Source organism: Littorina saxatilis, linkage group LG3 (genome assembly GCF_037325665.1).
Source record: "Littorina saxatilis isolate snail1 linkage group LG3, US_GU_Lsax_2.0, whole genome shotgun sequence".
In the NCBI taxonomy this organism is placed as follows: Eukaryota; Metazoa; Mollusca; class Gastropoda; order Littorinimorpha; family Littorinidae; genus Littorina; species Littorina saxatilis.
This window is the reverse complement of record NC_090247.1, coordinates 69401168-69410294: the sequence shown is the minus strand read 5'-3', so window position 1 is coordinate 69410294 and position 9127 is coordinate 69401168. Positions and strand designations below refer to the sequence as shown.

Here is a 9127-nt window from a genome sequence, read left to right as displayed (position 1 = left end):
AGGAAGAAGATAAAATCCATGTCTACAAAACAACAAGTTATTTCTGTCTCAAATTTTGTTCTTTGGAATCCAATTTTAAATTTGCCATGTTTCACCTGTGAATGATAGTTGTCAAAGCTTTTACACTTAACATTAAATTGCTAGAAACCAAGTTCCTGAGCTCATTTGTCAGTGTCATGGATTTTCGACTACATACGAAATAAGGATGTTAAAGGAAAAGTCCAAGGTTTTTAAATATGCCCAAAAACTTGAAAATCGAATGCCAAATGTTACAAACATCTCTGGAAAAATATTTAAAAAATTGAAAAAAAATTGTTGTTGTTGTAGTTGAAGATTTAGTGTTGCGGGGCTAACCAAGACAAGTCGCCTGGGGTCAAGTAGTGGTCACGTGGTTTTCGGTGCACTGTGACGTCGGTGCACTGTGACGTCACAAGTTATTGTGTTGATTCTACCACTAGTACCAGCTTGATTTTCACACAGAAAAGTCACCACTGTATGCCCGAAAAGAATGCCTCGGTGGAGAGCAGCCGCAAACTGCAACAACTCGTCAATGTCCCCAGGCATTTCATAGCACACTTTCCTTCATAAAACTCTGAGTCTCTTGTGGAAATGGAAGAGATGTGTGCAGCACAAGCGTGCAAATTTCAAAGTGTCGGGCACTTTCTGGACACAGATTTCGCCATTTTTCTGCAGCACAAAAGTTGGCGTTTCATCCCTGAAACAAATGTTTTGACCCCTGGCAGTGTCTTCCCTTCATAAAAGTCCGGAGAGGGCAGTATTACGACGAGCCATCGAAACTCCGAGGCGACATACGAACAGCGGATTATCTCACAAGAAGGAATGCGTTGAAGGTCAGAGTACATGCTTTTATTTTCATGCATACGTAAACATTGTTTTGCTGCGCAGCGAATACGAATTGGTGCAGAACAGTGTGTCTGGGTCCAGCTGATATTCGCTGGAGTACAGATGCGCCACAGGCTAGATCTACAGAGTTACAACTTACAGAACGGTCTGAGCTGAGCTAAGAGTAAGAGTAAAAAGTAGTCAGGGTTGTGGACACGTAAGACAATGCGTGTGTCACGTTATCTATTCTATTCAGTCGCAAACTATCCCCTGATATCAATTCATGAAATTGGCAGCGTTTGCTGGAATCATGGTTTGATGCTATTTTTACCAGATCTAAACTTTTGGTGGATGTGCAACCGGTAAGGTAAACAGACACCTGCATGCTAGAGACAAGAAGATTACGAATTGTGCAGGGAATTAATCTTTCTGCATTGAATGAGAGACGCAAAACCAGTCTAATTGCTACAACATGGATACACATCCAGACGACTTCCAGAGGGTGTCTAAATGTTCAGTGTACTGTATAGATCAGAAGCATACTTTCGAATTGATTTATACTCACACTCATTTTCTCTCTTCTTTTACTTCCAGACCTTTCATCATCACTCACGGCCACTGGTCAGAACAGGTCACTAGACACTGACACCGTGACCATTCCAGATTTCCCGGTTCTCCGTGATCACAACGCAACTGTTGACCAGTCCTGTTCCTACCGTCCAGAATCACCACAGGAGAAAACCAACGTGCCATTCATCGTAAGATTTTTGTTTTGTTTTGAAAATTAGTGCCTTATTCTAGCTTTGCAAAAAAAACGAGAAAGTGTCTTTGACAGATACCATCCAAATAATACATTATGAAAACAAGTACAAGTTCATTTCTACTCATGTTAATCGTTTATGCTTTCTGTGCTGAGCGACATATGGATTGAATTTCTTTCGTAACTCACCTCCCGTCAACCTGCAAAACTATATCTGTCGAAGTAGTTTCAAATAAAGTTAGTATGCTTCCGAATAAAAAATATAAAAAAGGGTATTTTCTGAAATTTTTAATTATAGACCAAAACAAAACATTCACGAGTATGTTGTTGACCTGATGGTCTTTATGGTAAACAGCAAGAGTTGCATGTTCAAGAAGTTTAAGCAGTACATTTGAAAGAGCAAGGTAATTTAAGGTGGTATAATTTTAATGGTAGGTTCCACTGTATAAAGGCGACATGGAGGGTATCTTTGACGGACTCATTCAACATTCATACCCATGCACATCACCTCAAACACATAAGCTTTGTTCTTGAGTCAAATTTATTGGCTTCATAAATATTGTGAATTTGTGTCCGTTTGCAGATTGGCTTATCTATGAATTTTTTCGAAAATATCTTGCGATCTACGTACGCATAATGTAACACGTGAAGAAGAGCATAAAAAGTTCGTTAAGAGGAATCTAATTTGCATTTCAACCCATTTGCCTTCCTTATTGTTAATTTTTTCTTCATAAAGACTACTTGAAATAAACAAAATGTTTAACCATTTCAAGGCTTGAACACGTTTAAAAAAAATGCAGGTCTTTGCTCACTATATCAGATCTGCCAAGGCTCAGTTTACACAGGAAAAATCATCTGTCGACTTGAACACATACCAATAATCAACAGCCTCACTGCTTCTTGGAGCTGGATTTTGTGTGTGGAATGAATTACACATGTGGCGTTTTAGAATATAATTCATAGAAGATGTACATTCGTGCAGAAAGGCTTTAATTTAATAATTAGGTCTTCGTGATGTTCTCTTAAAATAACTAACATGTGTTCCCTTTACCGGGCCTCTGAACCAGTTTTGTGAATATGCAGGTTAAACTCGTGCTTTTTCTGTGTTATCAGTGTATTTCTCATCCAGGCATGGTTGCGTCCTCTTAAATGGACAGCCCTTCCCGTGTAAACGATTGAGTTCAAAATCTCAAATCTTACCAGGCTTTTACATGGGATATGGCCATCCTTCCGTTTTGAAAAATACCAGAACTGAACACTCTGTATGGGTACTCTCTTTGGGAATGTAGAATTTTATGAATTAATTTCTTTAACGCCACACGTGTAAAACATTCCCTAAAGAAATCCCGGCAGCTCCAAAAACCAGTCAGGATGTTTATTCCTGGTATATGTTCAAGTCAAGAGATTTTTTTCTGTAAAAGTCTTCGCAGATCTGTGTAGTGAGCAATCCTGTTTTGAAAAAGGACGTGCCTTTAGACGGTTTGATTGTTGAGATACCTGGTGGCAATGACCGCACGGGTGGCAAGAGGTAGTAATGCACAGATGACAACAAACCGACCTGCATTTAAAAAAACAGGTAGGAGGCCTTGATAGGGGGAAACATTTTGTTAATTTTCAGAATATTTATGAAGAAATAATGAACGAGAAGAAAGTCTGGCCTTGAAGTAAATGCAAATTAAACTATGTATACTTTTGACAAACTTTTTCTGTTCTTATTCACATGTTAAAATGTGTGCAGAGATCGTTAGTTACTTCCAAACAACCATGTTTCAGGCAACAGGCAAACGGACAATACTGGACACAGGCTATGCTGACCGGCTCATGGACTGACTACCTGATGCAGGAGTAGACCAACAGTGGAAAAAGTCTGGAACAAAATGTTGCAGAATGTGAACCATGTACCGGACCACGTGACAACCCAGTATCATCTTCAAACCATGTAGGAATCTGTTCAACACAGTCACACGATTTGTAAAAGTATATTTCAGCCTTCTGTAGCTCAGGGAGTTTGAACCCCACTCTTCATCCGTTTGGGAAAGTATTTCTGATCGTTTTGACTGCACAGGTTGGTAATGGTACTCTGATGCTTCTGCCGAGAAACCCCACTCGCTAGCGCACCAGCTGCCTGTTATGGGTAAGCGACGTGCCTGTATTTCCTGCAAAGCAAGACAGAATAAAACAGCAGCTTAGTTTGAGCTTTTAAGACATTCCTACAAGAGAAAACGTGTACGTGTTTGTTTGGAGAGGATGGATAGAACCATAAGACACGCTGTGTCTATGTGACGTAGAGCAGGTTTTCAAATTCATGCTGAAGCGCTGTGTGATCGCTATTTTTGGGGGCATATATCTTACCTTGATTTCAGATAGACTGGGAACCGAAATGAGGATGTTTACATGAATAAACTATGCTGATATGTATGTGTTTAGAAATAAAGAATAGTTTTAATGATATATATATATGATGGTGGTTTTTTTTTTAACCCAATGTGATATTTTTGTATTTGAAAACAAATTGTACACTCTGTTGTCAATTTTACTTTCAGATAAATAAATCTATCATAATGGAAATCATCTGTTTGTGTTGTGTTACTTACCCATTTTGATCAATGTTGAGTCGTCCATATTCCTGTGTGTACGCATAGTATGCAGTTTGAAGGTAGTAGATGTCCGAGCAAACATAGGAGGATGTGCTGTTAGGCTGTCTATCTCCTCATCCAGGTTTTCCAGATATTTGAATTTCGTTCCCTCTTGCAGTTTCTGCACTGACACCTGATAAGCAAAATACACGTATCACTCTGTGATCATGGCAACATGTATCATCTGTATGCCCCGTTCAAAAATTACCTTGAGATTCTAAGGTATACACAGAAATTGCACTGGATCACAAAAACAACACGAACAGTAGTACATGTCATGTATATATATATTCAGTTTAAAAATTCATGCAATGAGACTCTCATTGAGAGTCAATATAAACCCGATTTAACGCCAGGTAGATTCAGGGTCCCACTGACTGAATCTCATATGGTTGTTTTTCGGCACACACCACACATTTTTAATGGGACTTTTGTTTGTTTGTTTGCTTAACGCCCAGCCGACCACGAAGGGCCATATCAGGGCGGTGCTGCTTTGACATATAACGTGCGCCACACACAAGACAGAAGTCGCAGCACAGGCTTCATGTCTCACCCAGTCACATTATTCTGACACCGGACCAACCAGTCCTAGCACTAACCCCATAATGCCAGACGCCAGGCGGAGCAGCCACTAGATTGCCAATTTTAAAGTCTTAGGTATGACCCGGCCGGGGTTCGAACCCACGACCTCCCGATCACGGGGCGGACGCCTTACCACTAGGCCAACCGTGCCGGTTTTAATGGGACTGTGAGGTTTTGTTAATACAGTAAAATAATATAGTAGCAACGTACTGTCTGTTCGTGACGTTTGAGAATACCGATCTATGCACTAACGCATTGTCTTTTTGTAGTGTGACTGTCCGACATTGCGTACTCCTAAAAATCAATGATCAAAAAGTTTGAACTGCTGTAATCGTGTTTCAGCATATGTCTGACAGTGCTTATTTGCTTCCAAAATGGCTTGCGATATCACTAGCCATCAGCGTTTCGCCACTGCTCAGAAAATCTTATAATTTCAGATAGATCTAGTTTGAGATCGGAAATCACGTGTGCTCGTTTAAAAAACTAAATTCATTTATTACTTCCCTTTGACCGTTTCGCAAGAAAAATGTCAGGATCACTATTAGTATTAGCACATGAAAGCAGCCCACCGCCATTTCAAAAAAGTTTCACTGTTTAGTGGTGTCGATGTCATGCAGTGTCTTACTGTCGCAAATAAAAATACCAGGATAATTGCAGTTTTGTCCGCAAGAAACAGACTTTGCGCAATGTTAACTTGCTGTCTACATGTTTTGTTGTGTGACTGAAAAATTACTCAGAATTCCAAGAGAAAATAAGGATAGTCGCGTGTGAACATCACTGTGGAAACATTTATTCTAAACTGGGCAGTTCAAGGACGAAATCCTTGATTAAAGATAGGAAAATAAACAACACCAGATGCCTGAAATAATAGCATAAATCAATGATCTTTACATGCTTACAGATCTGTGGAAGCACATCAACTGATCTGTGAAAAACACACCTGACTTCGATCTAGCATGCAACAAAGAGAATCACATAAGCTTACCATTTCGTATTGCCGCTTATGCTGGCTCTGTTTCAAGCAGTTCCTTGTGGCCTCGCCAGCATTTTGACGACGAAGAGGCTCAAACGGGCACGCTAAAACATCAGGCTGGCTGAAAACCGGTCCGTATTCCACTTGACGACTTGTCTTCCTCGCTGCTTGAGCCGGCCATGTTTGTTGTTCAAGGCTCGTGACGTAGCACACGTATGTGCACAAGGTCATGAGCCAAGACTGCGCGCGCGATGGAACGATTCAGAACAACCAAAAAACGAGTCAAAGTATACTTTTTGGATTTCTGTGTTCATTTTTACACACGCATTTGTGGTTGATGAATTAAGAGGGTCAACATATCAAAAGTGACCCTAAACCTTGGACTTTTCCTTTAACAAACGGTATGATGTCGTCACATATGCGTCTGCACATCACAGTACATGTATTATGAATTTCCGAAGGCCCCCAAAGAAAAAGTCATAGTAAAGGTAACTTTAACCACTTGACTGCCTTATGACGGGTATACCAGTCATGCGCTTGTGCAGCCGCAGCGCCTTAGGACGGGTAAACCCGTCTTCTCCGTTCCGGGATTTTCCAGAAATGCTACGTCACTGCTGACACACAAATAGCAGCCAATGGCTTGGTAGGATACCTCATTCTCATGAATAAACATAAATGGTGACGCGGTTTTGCGTTTGAAGGCTATTTTCGGCCTTGTCGACAGGGTATGGGAGAGAAATCTCGACTCGTCAAAATGGCTAACGGTGACTGTCGACCTAGTAGGGAAAAACAAAGCCGGGCTGACGCTACAGGCGGTGCAAATGATTATGGATACTGACAGGGGAAGGGGGAGATCTTCTTTCGGACAATTCGTTGGAAACAGGTAGATGACAGTGATTATAATCCTTTCTTGGAGCGAGCAAAACAGCCACCTGTGTTTGATCCACAGGCACCAGAAGATGCGCCGGACTGATTTTCAAATGTTCATATTTAAACATCATAAGCCAAACTAATTATCATTTCCATGATTAGACACTAAAAACAGATTCTTGGTTCAATTTCCTTTAAAAACAAAATAGGTTTTACTTACCTACCTACTGCCAGTTTGGAGCTAGATTTTTGTGTGAATTATTACACCCCAAACTCCAATATTCCCTGGCAGTCAGGAATGCACATACCCAAGTTTTGATTGGCAGCGAAAGGGTTAAAACAAATATTAGGGTAGGTATTTTTTTTTACTTCTCTTCTACAAGGATTACAATGTGTTGTAATTTCCTCACTCAAGTATAGTTGGTGTGTTGTAAAAGCATATGGTGTGTATGCAAGTTTGTGTGTCTGTATGATTTTTAGCAAGTTTACAGGCGTCAGGAAATAAACTTGAGACTTTTCTCAAATCAGTGATAGTTGTTTGATGATCTAAGTTCATGTTATTTTTTGTTTTGTCATGCAGAGGCTGTTCCGTGAAGCTGTACGGGTGCCACAGGTCAAGACCTTGAAGACGGCCGTTCAAGACTGGTTTTTGGAAGCCTGTGATAAAAGAAAGAGACAACAGGCCATGGAAGAGCCTTCATGATTTGGTTTGCAGTAATTGAACTTTGTAATCTCTGTAGGCTTATTTACAATGCTAGTTGCAAAAATTTGATGAATGTAAGATTTGACTCGCCTGAGAAATTGCTAGTGAGTAATTGTATTTCACAGTTCAGGTCTGTGTGGCTGATGGGTAATGTACAGAAGAGTCTGGGTTTTTTGTTGGACATTATTTAAGCTAAGCTTTAAACTTCACACTCTTCTACAGATGATGTTCAGACATGATGTACCCTTTTAGGTTGTGTCAGAACGACAGAAGACTAAACTGGAAGTGCTCAACTACCATTACTATCAGTGGAGACGCATGGATGCATTTGAACTTTTCTTGTGGGTATCCCGCACTAAAAATATAGAATACATGATTCTGGGAAAGTTGTTCAAGGGCACTTACACACTATATTCGATTTTTAATACACGACTCAAACCTTCAGAATAATTCAAAATGAATAAAGAGTTCAGAAAAGAAGAAAACAAAAAGTGAACAAATAGAGAGAAAAGGTTTCAACAATTCCTTGCCATTTATGGGAGTCGAACCCAAGACCGCCAGGACGGCTAGTGTACTACCACTGAGCCAACCAAGCACACAATTCCCACGCATGAACATAGGCAGTTGAACTGCAAACATTCATTACACTTGACTTGGGTTCTTGAGAGTGTGTCGACTCGTCGGTGTCAGACTTTCTCCGTTTGTATTTGGGTTTTGTAAGTTTTCTTTATCTCACAATTATTTGTGGTTGCGGCGATACCCATAGGGCATTTGAGGACTGGGTGGCCGAGTGGTAACGCACTTGCGCTCGGAAGCGAAAGGTTGCGAGTTCAACCCTGGGTCAGTGGTGGGTTCAAGTGTTAGTCTTTCTGATGAGACGAAAAACCGAGGTCCCTTCGTGTACACTACATTGGGGTGTGCACGTTAAAGATCCCACGATTGACAAAAGGGTCTTTCCTGGCAAAATTGTATAGGCATAGATAAAAATGTCCACCAAAATACCCGTGTGACTTGGAATAATAAGCCGTGAAAAGTAGGATATGCGCCGAAATGGCTGCGATCTGCTGGCCGATGTGAATTCGTGATGTATTGTGTAAAAAAATTCCATCTCACACGGCATAAATAAATCCCTGCGCCTTGAATATGTGTGCGATATAAATTGCATAAAATAAAAATATAAAAATAAATCCCTGCGCTTAGAACTGTACCCACGGAATACGCGCGATATAAGCCTCTGATTGATTGATTGATTGATTGATTTGACAAAGGCTGATGTTACTAAAAAATAGAATTGGTAATTCTGGGAAATAGTCCGCTGGAAGTACTCAATAATCATGCAACCTTTTGATTATTTTGATTCATTAGATAATCCAAAACGTTTGGAATGAAGAAAATACAAGAATTACGAATTTGTTTGTTTAAAGTAATGGAGAAAAAATGCAGCAGAAGAGGGTCAAACCCGTGAACAACTATGTAAGAAAAAGCGATCAGGCGCTTTACCAGCTGAGCTAATTTATCTCACGGTTGATTTTAACTTCAATTGTCAGTAAGTACTGGTGTCACATGACTGATGTGAACCAGTTGATTGGCTAATGGCGATGCGCTAAAACTGTTAGCGCACTCTTGGAGTGCGCTAACTTTTCCACAGAGCGTATTCTTGCGCCCTTTGCCTAAGCAAGACTGTGCTCTCATCCTCAGAATTAATTAATGACATGTAGCTTATATTCTCCACAATACCAAATGACCATAAATTCCCTGCT

The 9127-nt window shown here is 40.4% G+C and overlaps 2 long non-coding RNA genes across 2 annotated transcripts; one reads left to right on the top strand and one right to left on the bottom strand.

The window, feature by feature from the left end:
- Positions 1 to 263: 263 nt before the first annotated feature.
- LOC138963107 (uncharacterized) lies at positions 264 to 3517 on the top strand. Its single transcript, XR_011454712.1, has 3 exons — positions 264 to 851; positions 1438 to 1601; positions 3377 to 3517. It is a non-coding gene; the product is annotated as an uncharacterized lncRNA (long non-coding RNA).
- LOC138963105 (uncharacterized) lies at positions 2126 to 5941 on the bottom strand. The gene is made up of 3 exons (XR_011454711.1): positions 5807 to 5941; positions 4198 to 4372; positions 2126 to 3759 (listed from the first exon to the last, which is right to left on the bottom strand). It is a non-coding gene; the product is annotated as an uncharacterized lncRNA (long non-coding RNA).
- Positions 5942 to 9127: the final 3186 nt, after the last annotated feature.